The following is a 16,372-nucleotide window of genomic DNA, read 5'->3' as shown; positions in this document are numbered from 1 at the left end:
GAGAACTACACAATGGGTTTAGGAGCAAAGTGCAATGCAACAGAAGGTATCCCCCCCCCACACACACACAGCATGGAAATGGTACTATTTCAAGTAAAAGTTGACATCTATTAGATTAAACCTCCCCCTAACAACATTGTTGGGTGTTTGCAGGATCTGTCAGTGTAGTCATAGTGCATTGCCAATCCTGCATGGTCACTTCCAAAGCTGGTAGGATATGTAGCAAAAGTGAAGTGATCTAAGATGCTGTATCTCTCAATAGCACACTGGCACTATATCCCCCAGTTTTGTTTTCTGGTTTTGTGTAAATACCTAACCGCCTTTGGAAAGTCAGAGTCCTAGAAGGGACCTTGTGTGTGGCCAGGGATTTGTCAACCATGGCTCACTAGACACCAGACTGCTTAGAGAAATGGATGGAGTGGAGGATGGGAGGGTTTTTAGACCAAGAGAGAGAGGTCTGTGAGACGTCATTCTCCAGGCTAGGAAGACACAACCGCACAAGGGTTGCGGCAGGGTGAATGAGGCATGTTTGTCATTTTATCCATTGTGAGGTGAACACATGCAGAAAGCAGCTGTTTGCAGAGAAAGAGAGAGGCCCCAGACAGCCTTCTGGCTGGACAAAAGGGGTGGCACTGTGGAGAGAGTAAAAAAATAAGGCTAGTATGTGAGCTAGGTAAATAAAAACAGTAGGTCAAACTTGAATCTCACAATTTGTCACTGTTGACATTTTAAAGGTACGATATCATCCGCCATTTCAAACTGTTCAATTCAACCATTATTGACCCACAGCAGTACCCCAGTGTCTTGGAAAGGATAGTATTTTGAAAAACAGTATTCATAATTATTATTATTTTGCTAATTAACCAATCCCATTCAGGATCCAGATTAATTCACCATCTCAGTAATAGAGGATTTATATAACACCTCGGTGCCGCCTCTTCATAAAAGGCTGCTTCGGAATGGCCTCGACGTGATACAGGCAGATCGAGTGGTTGGGAGGTATCACATGCTGTTCTGGCTCCCCCCTTTCCCTCTCCCTGATGGGGTTTTGTCTAGATGGGATACAGTTTATGCTAAAATGGTATTTTCGTAGCAGACTAGGAGAATTAATGTAACAGGTTAGGAGAATTAGGTTACGGTTCTCTAAAATAAAATATGTATCCCTTCTAGACATGACTGCCTGCTAGAGCTGCTACTACGGTGTAATGTAATACCTATGCCATACTAACTAAACCCTAGCTCTCTCTCTGGCCTTGCCCTCCATTATACCTTTTCTCCCTCTAAAAAGCAGGCAGGCACCACCCACAAAACAAAGAATTTCAGCTGCATGTGGGCACTAGAAAGTGGAATTAGAGAACTATTGTATAATGCTGGGAGGTGTTAGAGAGGGAAGGGTCCATTGTATGAGGTGGTGAAGCCTGGTTGCTGGGTTTTGTCTCGAAGGGATACAGCTTTTAAGAAATAGGTTAAGGTTAGGAAAAGAGTTAGGGTTAGCTCAAATGAAAAAAACTACTTTTGAAATCAATTTGACAAAAGATATAGGGAAGAGTGGGATAAGTTGAGTCCTTTTTTACATTCAGCCTCACTCTGTCAAGTGTAATATAATATTATTTCTAACAAAACAGTTGAAGTCGTAAGTTTACATACATCTTAGCCAAATACATTTAAACTCATTTTTCACAATTCCTGACTTTTAATCCAAGTAAAGAATTCCCTGTCTTAGGTCAGTTAGGATCACCACTTTATTTTAAGAATGTGAAATGTCAGAATGATAGTAGAGTGATTTATTTCAGCTTTTATTTCTTTCATCACATTCCCAGTGGGTCAGAATTTTACATACACTCAATTAGTATTTGGTAGCATTGCCTTTAAATTGTTTAACTTGGGTCAGACATATCAGATAGCCTTCCACAAGCTTCCCACAATAGGTTGGGTGAATGTTGTTCCATTCCTCCTGACAGAACTGGTGTAACTAAGTCAGGTTTGTAGGCCTCCTTGTTCGCACACGCTTTTCAAGTTCTGCCCACAGATTTTCTATAGGATTGAGGTCAGGGCTTTGTGATGGCCATTCCAATACCTTTACTTTGTTGTCCTTAAGCCATTTTGTCCAAATTTTGGAAGTATGCTTGGGGTCATTATCCATTTGGAAGACCCATTTGCAACCAAGCTTTAACTTCCTCTGATGTCTTGAGATGTTTCTTCAATATATCCACATCATTTTTGTTCCTCATGATCCCATCTATTTTGTGAAGTGCACCAGTCCCTCCTGCAGCAAAACACCCCCACAACATGATGCTGCCACCCCCGTGCTTCACGGTTGGGATGGTGTTCTTCGGCTTGCAAGCCTCCCCCTTTTTCCTCCAAACATAACAATGGTCATTATGGCCAAACAGTTCTATTTTTGTTTCATCAGACCAGAAGACTTTTCTCCAAAAAGTATGATCTTTGTCCCCATGTGCAGTTGCAAACCATAGTCTGTTTTTTTTATGGCGGTTTCGGAGCAGTGGCTTCTTCCTTGCTGAGCAGCCTTTCAGGTTATGTCGATATAGGACTTGTTTTACTGTGGATATAGATACTTTTGTACCTGTTTCCTTCAGCATATTCACAAGGTCCTTTGCTATTGTTCTGGGATTGATTTGCACTTTTCACACCAAAGTATGTTCATCTCTAGGAGACAGAACACTTCTCCTTCCTGAGCGGTCTGACGGCTGCGTGATCCCATGGTGTTTATGCTTGCATACTATTGTTTGTACAGATGAATGTGGTACCTTCACGCGTTTGGAAATTGCTCCCAAGGATGAACCAGACTTGTGGAGGTCTACAATTTTTTTTCTGAGGTCTTGGCTGGTTCCTTTTGATTTCCCATGTCAAGCAAAGAGTTTGAAGGTAGGCCTTGAAATACATCCACAGGTACACCTCCAATTGACTCTCAAATGATGTCAATTAGCCTATCAGAAGCTTCTAAAGCCATGACATCATTTTCTGGAATTTTCCAAGCTGTTTAAAGGTACAGTCAACTTAGTGTATGTAAACTTCTGACCCACTGGAATTGTGATACAGTGATTTATAAGTTAAATAATCTGTCTGTAAACAATTGTTGGAAAAATTACTTGTGTCATCCACAAAGTAGATGTCCTAACCGACTTGCCAAAACTATAGTTTGTTATAGTTATATAGTTATTGTTGGTTGAAAAATGAGTTTTAATGACTCCAACTTAAGTGTTTGTAAACTTCAGACTTCAACTGTACATATATTTCAGGATGATGTGTATCCCTGGAAATAATCCTAATGGTGTTAATGATGAGGGAGGACGCACATGTTTTTTACGAGCATACTCAAATGTTACTATACCCATCATGAGGTTGCTACAACCTAACCTATGAAAAATTTGAGTAATCAAGGTGACAGACATTGACACATTCAATACTGCTTTGCACAATATTGCCTGCATCTGGCTGATCTAGGGTGTAATCATTAGTCCAACATTTCCAAACAATAGTTTCTATGGGACAAATTTAGTTATGTTTATCCCAGTTTTGTTCCGTTTAAGAAAATGTTTTCAACAGAATTGGGGGAATGAATACACCCGTGATCACACGCAAACACAGTTCACTTTCATAGCAACCAGATTGTTGCATAATTCCTTCTCGCATCTATGCCTTCTCCTCCTCTCACCTCTTTCCTTCGCTTGTGGACTTCATTGCACAACAAATCAGCTGTCAGTGACCAGGCAAAAAAAACTTTCCAAGCCAAACCTTCATATCATAACTGCTACACACAGCCTACGTCGTTGTCAGTATATTAGCTAATGCCAAGTCAACAACATCTACTAGAACTAACGCGTTAGTAAACCCGCTACAATCATGCAGTACAGTGTACAATTAGCAAGCAGTTTAGCAGTTATACCGTCAGGTCCCGGTGGCAATAAATTAATAAAACCTTGACTTAGAAGAGTTCCAGTGTTGGATAGCCATAGCCAGCTAGGTAACATAGCATCTATCTATTTGAGCTGGGTGTTTGAGTAGGCTAAACTAGCTGGCTGCATTCTTGCTTCTCCTTCATTTTTTAAGAAATTAATTTGTTAAAAACTGTACAACTGTTGTTTTTCTATCTCTTTGAGTCAACTACACACCACATTTTATGCACTGCAGTGCTAGCTAGCTGTAGTTTAAACTTTCAGTACTAGATTCATTCTCTGATCATTTGAATGGGTGGACAACATGTCAGTTCATGCTGCAAGAGCTCTGATAGGTTGTAGGACGTAATCCGGAAGTTGCCATAATTACTGTGTAACTCTATGGAAGGGGGTGAGAACCACTAGCCTCCTAGGTTTTGTATTGAAGTCAATGTACCCAGAGGAGAACAGAAATTAGCTGTCCTCCGGCTACGCCACGGTGCTACCCCACAGAGTGCCGTGGAGGCTACTGTAGACCTTCATTACAAAACAGTGTTTTAATCAATTATTTGGTGACATGAATATATTTAGAATAGTTTTATCTAAATATGATAACTTTATAAATGTTTCACTATTTTTTATATTTTGAAATTCACTGAGGAGGATGGTCCTCCCCTTCCTCCTCTGATGAGCCTTCACTGAGTGTTAATGCTTACTTACAGGCCCCTCACAGAGGGAAAAAAATGAGAAAGAATAGAAAAATAATAGCACAAGGAATAAATATGGCTTATGGCTTGGGGGTAGAAGCTGTTCAGGGTCCTGTTAGTTCCAGACTTGGTACATCGGTGCCGCTGCTTTCGGTAGCATAGAGAACAGTCTATGACGGGTGGCTGGAGTCTTTGATCATTTTTAGAGCCTTCCTTGTTCAATTGATTCATTTTGTGTATGGTTTCTTAGAAACAAGGGTGGCTCAACTTATCCCTTTGGCTCAACTTATCCCCTATTGACATGACCTGGTTGCTATTGTACAGTAGACTGAGCCTAGGCTGCTGGTGTGGTGTGGGGGAAGGGCTGAAGGATTGTTAAAAGCTCTGCTGCTCAGCTCTCTCTTGCCAGGTTAAAATTGAGTAGCAGCACCACCACACATCTAATTTCACAGACATTTTAATTGAAGATAACTATGTTGTTATCCTAATCCTAGTCATTTATTTGTCTTTGTAATGTTGTTTAGCCACATCTTGTACATCATCAGCTTCTGCAAATACATGAACAGTGAAGACATAATATGGACCAGATCCCCAAGGATTTGCGTCTGCAGTGCATATTTCAGAACATGATTTCAGCATTCCACATGGGAAGGGGATGTCTTTAGGACAAAATGTAACCTTTTAACAAGGCTAACACTCTTTTCACGCCACTTCCATACCGAAGTGACTTTTTGGTAGCAGGCTAGGAAAACACGACAGGTTAGGAAATGTATAAGGTTAGGAGATTGAGGTTAAGGTTGGGAAAAGGGTTAGCGAAAATGCTCCCCTAACCTGCCACGAAAATCACTTTGTATCGAAGTGGCGTGAAAAGAGTGTGTCCAGTTTTATCAAGGCCGCATTGTATCTCAGCTGCTGATTGGACGTTCGATATTCACCCGCGATTACAGGTTGTACAATTGATGTGCGGAATGCTACATTTATAGCAGCAGGGTGTAACGTTTGTGTTCACTGTGAAACAGAAACGTTATCATCTGCGATGTGAACATTGTACTATGCCCCACAATATGACAGATGTAGCGTCCATGTGAAACTGCGCGACAGCATTGTGTATGAACACAATTATTACATTTCTATCTGTCATATCCATTCCTCAGCTGGTTGGCAGAACGTTGCAATTTTTGTTGCAACAAAATAGGCCTACAGAATGGTCTATTTGTGAACACGAATAAATATCCCCCTCCAATAATACCACCCCCCACCATATGCAGATGTTTCTGTCGGTCAGCCAACCTGATCAATACAAAAAAAATGTTTTCCCTTTTTATAGTCTCTCAATTATGTTGTTTACTGTTGATGGTACAATAGGCTACTGTTATTTTCCAGTGCATAAAGTCACCTCAGAAATGCTTGCCCACCTCATTTTCCAGTTTATAGCCAACTTAGACTTTTACTTCAGTACATTCCCAAAGAAAATAATGTACTTTTTACTCCATACATTTTCACTATCATACACCCTATCATACTCGTTACAGTTTGAATGCTTAGTAGGACAGGAAAATGTTTATATTCCCTGGTCATCGCTACTGCCTCTGATCTGGCAGACTCACTAAACACATGCTTCGTTTGTAAATGATGTCTTGAGTATTGGAGTGTTCCCCTGGCTATCCGTAAATTAAACAAAACAAGAAAACCGTGCCGTCTGGTTTGCTTAATATAAGGAATTTGTACTTTTTATATTTAAGTGCATTTGAGCAATTACATTTACTTTTGATACTTAAGTATATTTAAAACCAAATAGTTTTAGACTTTTACTCAAGTATGATTTTACTGGGTGACTTTCACTTTTACTGGAGACATTTTATATTAAAATATGTTTACTTTTACTGGAGACATTTTCTATTACAGTGTCTTTACTTTTACTACAGTATGACAATTGGATACTTTTTCCACCACTGTGTGTAGCCTACCAATAGCTAGGCGGTGTACTTTACCTCCTTAAGTCATGTGAAAGGATTGGGTCAGTGAAATACCCCCATGCACAGTAACACAACAATGCTGCTTTCTTTATGTCCCACATATTAGGTAAACCTTTCCTGCTACATAACCTAATCCTGTCTTTATCTCAAACCAGCTCATTTATGTGCTGGTATGAAGCAGCAAATCACCTCAGATTGTTTTTTGCCAAGTTGTTTGGTATAGGATGGCTTTGTGTGACCGTATTTTCCTTTTCACTTCTTTGTAGGTTTCCTGTGTGGGTGTCTTTCTAAGCCTTGCAGTGCCCAGGCACTGTATCATCTTACATGTGGCCTAAAGTGGGTCATATACATGTAGGAATACACAGAATCTATGCTACCACTTTCATTATAAAATATGAGGTCGTCCATGCGGGTAGAGAGACCCCACCCCACACACTTCCTGTATATCTCTCCCCTGAAACCTTGTAGGGATAAAGATGGATGATGGGAGGAGAAAGCTGGCACAGTAGCTGGAAAGACTTTTTATCAATGAGGGAGGCTATAAAAAGATGAGCTGCCCCTAGGGGAAGCCCACTCTCTCTGCTACAGTTGTGTGTGAATGCAGCCCTGACTGAAGCATTCAACACATCATCAGAGAGGACAATGTTATGTTTGACTAAATCTATGTATTTTCTTTAGAACATAATCTCTGGGTCTTGCTCAGTCTTGCTGGTACTGCTTTGTGTATATGTACAGTGCAGTAAGAAAATATTCAGACCCCTTGACTTTTTCCAAATTTTATGATGTTACAGCCTTATTCTGAAATAAAAAATGTTCTTCGTCAATTTACACACGAAACCCAATAATGACAAAGCAAAAACAGGTTTTTAGATTTTTTTCCAAATGTATATATATAAAAAAAAAAATCACATTTACATAATTATTCAGACTCTTTACTAAGTACTTTGTTGAAGCACCTTTGGCAGCGATTACAGCCTTGAGTCTTCTTGGGTATGATGCTACAAGCTTGGCACACCTGTATTTGGGGAGTTTCTTCCATTCTCTGCAGATCCTTTCAAACTCTTTCAGGTTGGATGGGGAGCATCGCACAGCTTTTGTCAGGCCTCTCCAGAGATGTTTGATTGGGTTCAAGTCCGGGCTCTGGCTGGGCCACTCAAGAACATTCAGAGACTTGTCCCGAAGCCACTCTTGTCTTAGCTGTGTGCTTAGGGTCCTTGTCCTCTTGGAATGTAAACTCTTGCCCCAGTCTGAGGTCCTGAGCGCTCTGGAGCAGGTTTTGATCAAGGATCTCTCTGTACTTTTCTCAGTTCATCTTTCCCTCAATCCTGACAAGTCTCCCAGTCCCTGCCTCTGAAAAACATCCCCACAGCATGATGCTGCCACCACCATGCTTCACCATAGGAATGGTGCCAGGTTTCCTCCAGACGTGATGCTTGGCATTCAGGCCAAAGAGTTCAATCTTGGTTTTATCAGACCAGAGAATCTTGTTTCTCATGGTCCGAGAGACCTTTAGGTGCCTTTTCGCAAACTCCAAGTGGGCTGTCATGTGCCTTTTACTGAGGAGTGGCTTCTGTCTGGCCACTCTAACATAAATGCCTGATTGGTGGAGTGCTGCAGAGATGGTTGTCCTTCTGAAAGGATTTCCCATCTCCACAGAGGAACTCTGGAGCTCTGTCAGAGTGACCATCGGGTTCTTGGTCACCTCTCTGACCAAAATTGTCCCCTTCCTAAATTATCCATGGATGGAGATTTGAACTTGTGGTTTTACTTAATTCTCTGTACTGGCCGATGATTATAACGGTGATTCAGATCTAACCATTAATTCATACATTGTTGTGCCCCTGGCCTGAGATGATGGAAGTTCAATGTGTAGCTAAATGTAGAAGGCTAATGTTAACTAGCTAACATTTCCCACGAATGGAAGTTAGGCTAGCAAGCATTTTAGCCAGTTAGCCCTGGACAACAAAAAATAGAAGCGTGTACGTATAAGTGAAAGACCGTTTTGTGAACGTGAAAGAGAAGATATTGGCATTTCTGTTCAAGTAGGGTGAGTCAACATGTTTTTCTACTTGCATGAATGTGCACACACACACACGCACGCACACATATCATATTTAGTTTACATTGATTGGACTAAATTGTTTTTGTTATCTTGCAGTTGTCACTGTATTAGACTAAGCAGAGGAGATTTGATGATGTTGAAGTTGAAATGGTTTTGGAATAGTGGAAAGTTAGACTCAGCTTGTTCTGCCTCTGATTCCAAGGCCTTGACAGCAGCTGGTGACTCAGCGAGGGGGTTGAACTGGGCCGAACCCAATTCAAGGTGTGTTGCAGTCAGCTTTATCAGCAGGTAAGGGAGTTTGGGTGTGTATTCAAGTGCCTCAACGCTAAGTGTGCCCCTCCCATTGATGACTCAACGGGAGGGAGCAGATAGCAGGAGGAGCAGATTAACCAGACCAACTTAATCAGATAGCATGAAACAGCTAGGCCTTATCTACAAGGTTATATGTTTGTTGTATTTGAATTCTCATTCATTGGTGGGACACATGCTATGCTACCTTTCATAGGTTACTTTAGAAAGCTTTTGTTTACCGTGGATAACATTTAGAGCCTAGTGAGTTAGCTGAGCTGTGACATAGCATGGTTGACATGGAATCTGGGAAATGCTAATACCCCAGTCCAAAGAGGCAAAGTTCAGAGAATGCCACTAAGAGTAAAGTGTTAACTTCATTATGTATCTATTAATGGTTTAAGTATTGTCATTTGATGCTGATAATTGTTTTATTCATATTGCTAACATCTTTGTCTATCTTGAATGCAGCAGTTCATCTCCACAGCAAATACAAGTCCTCTCTGATACATACGGCCACCCACAGTCTTACAAAGAGCCATTGAAGTCAACAGATTCAAAGTATGAATATGTTTATTTACTGCTGTGAATTACATTACCTTCTCTGTGTCTCCACTGTTTCTCACAGGGAACAGCATTAACATTTCAAATCAACACAGTAGTGGATTCCAGTTGGCAAGTAGAGCCAAACATGACCAAGAGCTTACAGCATATAGGCATCCCAGAAGTGCCTTGTGTGTGTGCACTCCCCTCCCCCACCCTCCTTTGAGGAATGGGCTTCCACAGTTGGTTGGAAGAGGTCCCTAAGGATTCTCCACATGATTGAAAGAGGTCCCTGGGGAGTCTCCAGATGGTTGAAAGAGATCCCCGAGGAGTCTCCAGATGATTGAAAGAGGTCCCTGGGGAGTCTCCAGATGGTTGAAAGAGATCCCCGAGGAGTCTCCAGATGGTTGAAAGAGGTCCCTGAGGAGTCTCCTGTTGATTGGATGAGATCCCAGAGGTGTCTCCAGATAACCTTGAAGGGAGTGAGTTTTAAAGGGCCACCCTCTCCCTGTCTCTCGTTACCTGCCTTCCTACTCATACGCTGTGCCTGTTACATTCCCCCTCCCGTGAAGACCCTCTTACAACTGACTGCAGGCAGGCGACAGCAGAGCTAGGGACCATTTACCGAGGGGGTGCTCGTCTTTCCTATACCAGGCTGGAGAAAGCTCAGATTTCTGCAGCCCACACAATGTTCTATGTCTAGTAGACGGTCAATGGATGAACAGATGATATTGTGTAGCGAAGCTATTACGAATGTGACTATCTACCCGCCTACTTTGACGCATGTTCTTCCTGAATGCCTGAAGGGGTAAGGTTGTATAGCACCTGTTTCTGGAGCCCAAAAGAACGCTACATTCCCAGAGATTTTCTAAATCTCTTCATAAATGATTTCATGTCAAAGCACTTTATTCTCCCTTTTCCCAGTGCCCAAATAAAGGTTTTTATTGTTTCACATATTATATTAACATTGTACAGTCCCCTGCCTGTAGTCATATGAGCTTTGTCCAAGTTACCCATTTTAATAAATTGACACATACAAAAGTGATTTAAGTTTTCCTACCAAAGGAGATCTATTTGTCTAAAACTAACACATTGTTTCAACTCGTCTTGGACACAGAACATCACGTTTGGGGTACACGCTCCTTGTCATCTTGAAGATGTTTGTAGAATTACATTTACATTTAAGTCATTTAGCAGACGCTCTTATCCAGAGCGACTTACAAATTGGAAGTAGAAGGGACTCCTGCCCCCCTCCCTCCTCAGTAGAAGGGACTCCTGCTCCAATCCCTCCTCAGTAGAAGGGACTCCTGCTCCAATCCCTCCTCAGTAGAAGGGACTCCTGCTCCAAAGAATAGTGCCCACAAACACTCATACACATTTCCTCTGTCTAAATGCTACTCCATGTGAACTAAAATATGTTAAGACTCAAATATTTTTGGTCTGCCATAATGGCAATCTGATGTAGCACATGTAGGATGATGGCCTACCCCTAGTACATGTAAGGAAGTGGCTCAACTCTGACCCCTTGTGGTGAAGATTTTGACAAGCAATGTGTAGTGTTGATATCTACACGTAGAGGGCACTGTGTTCATATTTGGCAGTTTGTCCAGAATTAGATTTGGGTCATTCCAGCAAGTTTACATTATGATCAAAATTGCAGTGTTGCAATAAAGTTGAAAGACTGAGATAGACATGTTGGAATTGTTAACTTTTATTGAGTTTTAACATTTGCACAGTGGCAACATTGCCCATAAAAAAATAAGAAAAAAGTGGAGTTATAAATAGCTGTTATATAACATGATATGCCTTTATTAAGATCCTCTGACAGTGAAATGCATATAAAATGGTGTAGCTTAATTTACATCAGAGTATGTACCCAGAATGGCCTTGCATCAAGATATTCTGTACCGTATGCAGTAGCTAGTTCCATCTGTTTATTTATCGTCCTTCCCCAGTCATATCATTTTCACATGACATTACGATGCAACCACATGCCTGTGGAACATCTTACAAGCAGATTGTATTACTATCCCAGATCCATGTAGTCAAGCCCCACCCCCAAGAACAGTATTTCCAGGAATCCCCGTTGTGATTACCCAAGGGATTCCTGGGAAAACTGGACCCCGGGGGCGAGGAAAAGCCCAGGGTAATGCTGTAAATGCACTCAGGAGGAGAAGATAAATTATAGCATGGAAAACACACCAGGAACTAGTCTTTAATGGTCCATTAACATGTTAACATCATGGGTGGAATGATTATTTGGTATCTCAGATATGTGTCCAGACCTGTGAGAGACAGAGAGAGAGAGTGCGAGAGAGAGAGAGAGAGAGAGAGAGAGAGAAAGCAAAAGAGAGCAAGAGAGAGAGACTGGGAGGGGCAGAACCAGTCACGGGGGTCCTCCCTCCCTAATATTCTGAGAACATATTGCCACAATAACAGCTTCCATGCATGGTCTCCATGATTATAAGGCATAGAGATAGACAGAGCTATCCCTTTGTTCCAGACTGCTCACCCCGCTGTAGCAGCACCCTCCTTCCCGAGCTACAGTGCTTCATCTCAGACTCCCAATTGACCAGAGATGCAGCACTGCACCTGGGGCCTGAGGACCAAGCAATAGAGTTACACAGTAAAATATCAATGCCAATGTTCTGGCACACCCACCCACCCAATCATACCTTACCTGTCTTCTCTTCACATCACTAAAAAAAAGGGTTGTTTTGACTAGCAAAGTGGATGGTGTTAGAACCTCTCTGGTTTGTTTCTTGTCTAAGACCCCAGCTCAGACTGACCTGTAGGGAAAAAAGAGCAACGGAAAGATTCTTAAGGGCATTCACCAAACAACATGAAGCACACATTCTGAACTCAATTGTGAAAGTTGTCTTGTCTGTACAGTTATTTTCTAATTGGAAACTGTAAGAGAGGTGGTACCATAAAGAGTGAGGCTGGCTGGCTGTATGTTGGGGAATGTGGGGGTTGTAAACGTTATTGTTGGGGAACAGGAAACGACTTTGACCCCTGCTTGCCTTCCTGCCTGCATATTTAAACGCTGCTCCATCCTGTCCGTGTTCCCTTTGCTCCCTGCTCCCACTAGCATTCCTCCCTGTAGCTTCCCAACCCCCCGTCATTGCACACAACAGCCCACCCACCTGTGTGCAAGTTGTTAGCCCATCCCACCCTACCCCTATCTATATCCCGGTCCCTCACTGCTAGGGATTGGTGTACTGGGGATGTTTTGGGATGCCCGTGGCACTGATTTTCCAGGAGCTTCAGCCATGTTGGATTGTGGCCACAGAGAGTTCTTATCAGCAGCATGTTGTTAAGAGATGCTGCCGTAATGACTGTAAGGGTGTGGTGCCATCTCCTGTTCCAGCACGTTCTTCTCACAGCAACTGCAGATGGGGTAGAGTGCCAGCAGCATCACCCAAACTAAGCCCCTACCTGCAGGACACCCAGCCAAACCCCAACCATCTCCCTCTCTCTCTCTGTTCTAAACACACTTCCTCTACTCTTCATGCTACATCCAGGATTCCTCCCTCAGCTATACCACTCTGAAATCTCTTGCTCAATCACTGCATAGGTACTTCTCATTTCTCATCCTGTTAGCCTTGCTCCCACTCCTTTCTCAATTAAAGTCGGCATGCACCATTTCTCAGGAGATTCTTATTTCTATTTATTTAGAATGTAGACAGGTGTAATCATATACGTTAGATAAGATAACCAGTTAAATATTTTAACATTATAATAACAATTTAACTGACTGTAGATGTGTGTTGTGTTTATGCTAGTTGGTAGTTTATGTGTTGGTAGTTTATGTATGCTAGTTGCTAGTTGGTGTTTATGCTAGTTTATGCTAGTTGCTAGTTGTAGGGGCAGAATGTGTGTCACTGTGTGTCATGGTTACCAGCTCCCTGGGCCTCTGGGAATCACTAAGGTCAGGACACCACAGTGCCCTGCCTCCCAACATCAGACCTCAGCCACCACGAGGAGGAGAAGGAGGAGGAGAAACAGGGGGAGGGGGGAGGAGGAAACTCCCATGGAGCTCAGAGACTATATCTGATTTTAGTTACAGTAACTTATTTAGTGATTGTGCTTGGTTGTAAAAATACAACTCTGAGTCAACAACACCCATAATGGAATTAGAGTAAAGAACACACTATCAGCTTATTCTATCGCGGGGGGAAGTGATGTTGTGGGACGCTGGGGATGGGAAGGTTTCAAACAAATTTCCTTGGATCTGATATCATCTGATACACAGCCTTCCCCTCGGTGACTTTCAGCCAACTTAGACAGACATACTGACTGTGCCCTTCGGGGATGGGAGTTGACCCGGGATGAGGGATGGGAGTTGACCCGAGGTGAGGGATGGGAGTTGACCCGGGGTGAGGGATGGGAGTTGACCCGGGGTGAGGGATGGGAGTTGACCCGGGGTGAGGGATGGGAGTTGACCCGGGATGAGGGATGGGAGTTGCCCCGGTTGAGGGATGGGAGTTGACCCGGGGTGAGGGATGGGAGTTGACTCGGGGTGAGGGATGGGAGTTGACTCGGGGTGAGGGATGGGAGTTGACCCGGGGTGAGGGATGGGAGTTGACCCGGGATGAGGGATGGGAGTTGACCCGGGGCGAGGGATGGGAGTTGACCCGGGATGAGGGATGGGAGTTGACTCGGGATGAGGGATGGGAGTTGACCCGGGATGTGGGATGGGAGTTGACCCGGGATGTGGGATGGGAGTTGACTCGGGGTGAGGGATGGGAGTTGACCCGGGATGTGGGATGAGGGATGGGAGTTGACCCGGGGTGAGGGATGGGAGTTGACCCGGGGTGAGGGATGGGAGTTGACCCGGGGTGAGGGATGGGAGTTGACCCGGGATGAGGGATGGGAGTTGACTCGGGGTGAGGGATGGGAGTTGACTCGGGGTGAGGGATGGGAGTTGACCCGGGGTGAGCGATGGGAGTTGACCCGGGGTGAGCGATGGGAGTTGACCCGGGGTGAGCGATAGGAGTTGACCCGGGGTGAGCGATGGGAGTTGACCCAGGATGTGGGATGGGAGTTGACCCAGGATGTGGGATGGGAATTGACCCAGGATGTGGGATGGGAGTTGACCCAGGATGAGGGATGGGAGTTGACCCAGGATGAGGGATGGGAGTTGGCCTAGGATGTGGGATGGGAGTTGACCCAGGATGTGGGATGGGAATTGACCCAGGATGTGGGATGGGAGTTGACCCAGGATGAGGGATGGGAGTTGACCCAGGATGAGGGATGGGAGTTGGCCCAGGATGAGGGATGGGAGTTGACCCAGGATGAGAAATGGGAGTTGTGATACTCACAGTGACACACCAGACTCTACATGAAAGCATTATTATTAACATTTCTAATAAGTGACATCAGCTGTCTATCACAACTATGATTTCTGAACTCTGAGGAGGATTAGGTTGATGTAACTGTGGGACCGCATGTGATTCTCACCTATGGGATACAGTGTATGTCCTGCTCTTTAGTTCAGTGTGTCCCGGCAGACCTCTGCTGTTTACCCCACAATGAAATAGGATAGATATAGAAGAGAACAGTTCAACACTAGTTCCAGCAGACAGACAGCAGACTCCACACAGACACACACAGGAACTGGACACTCAACAGTATGGGCTCATGGATAGCGGTGTCAAATTTTGTGACTAAGGCATGGCCTGTAGAGATACTGACTAGCTTAGTGAGATGACCTATACAGAGCCATGCTCTACGTTGTTCTCACAGACAAGAGTCCAAACTAAGTGTCCAAAAGCTGCCATGATGAGGTCTATTTAGGAGTACAATAAATCTCCTGTAATTCAACTGAAGGAGTTTTCAGTTTAGTCCAAAGAGGGAAAGCAAAACCAAAAAGAGGTGAAGAAAATAAAGAAGAAACAAGGGGAGAATTCCAGAGCAATTTGGAGCTCTCTCCAAGACGAAAGAGCTCGAGGTTGTCTCAACCAACCTCTCCTGGAGCCTCCCTCTGCCCTTATAAGGAATTCTGTGCCGGAAAATGTAGCTGAACTTTCGATAAGCATTCACTCTTTCAGGCTCTTGCAGGAAGGCAGATAGTTTGTCTCTGCGCTCAACGTGCATGCCCCTCCTCCACCTCTCGCTCTCTTGTTGGCTGGCTGCATACATTCCCTTTTCTAGTCACAGAATGCTGCTGACTGACATAAAAGGGAAAAGGGCGCGAAGGTGAAGGAGAAGCCAGAAAAATCCAAGAGCAGTCACAAAGAATGGCTGCCATATTGTCTAAATAACGTGCTGGGAGTCTACCAGAGACTAAAGTGAAGTGTTGCCTAAATAACGTGCTGGGAGTCTACCAAAGATTAAAGTGAGGTGTTGCCTAAATAACGTGCTGGGAGTCTACCAGAGACTAAAGTGAAGTATTGCCTAAATAATGTGCTGGGAGTCTACCAGAGACTAAAGTGAGGTGTTGCCTAAATAACGTGCTGGGAGTCTACCAGAGACTAAAGTGAGGTGTTGCCTAAATAACGTGCTGGGAGTCTACCAGAGACTGTGAGGTGTTGCCTAAATAACGTCTACCAGAGACTAAAGTGAGGTGTTGCCTAAATAACGTGCTGGGAGTCTACCAGAGACTAAAGTGAGGTGTTGCCTAAATAACGTGCTGGGAGTCTACCAGAGACTAAAGTGAAGTATTGCTGCAGCCAGGGTAATTTGTATACATTTCTAAAAACATTATGGGGTATTGTGTGTAGGCCAGAGACAGAAAATCTCAATTGAATCCATTTTCAATTCAGGCTGCATATAACACAACAACATGTGGAGAAAGTCAAGGGGTGTGTGAAAACTTTCTGAATGCACTGTATATACAGGTCTCATCCAGGACCCCGGATGTCTTACCCAAACAGATATCTACAGGCCGGGAAAACA

General features: G+C 43.6%; 1 pseudogene; it reads right to left on the bottom strand.

Annotated features, from left to right (window-relative positions):
- Positions 1–10,731: 10,731 nt before the first annotated feature.
- LOC135571681 (F-box only protein 38-like) overlaps positions 10,732–16,372 on the bottom strand; it is a 51,143-nt pseudogene continuing 45,502 nt past the window's right edge.

This window comes from Oncorhynchus nerka, linkage group LG5, assembly GCF_034236695.1.
Source record: "Oncorhynchus nerka isolate Pitt River linkage group LG5, Oner_Uvic_2.0, whole genome shotgun sequence".
NCBI lineage: Eukaryota > Metazoa > Chordata > Actinopteri > Salmoniformes > Salmonidae > Oncorhynchus > Oncorhynchus nerka.
Note: the sequence above shows the minus strand (reverse complement) of the source record. Positions and strands in the feature narration are given on the sequence as shown.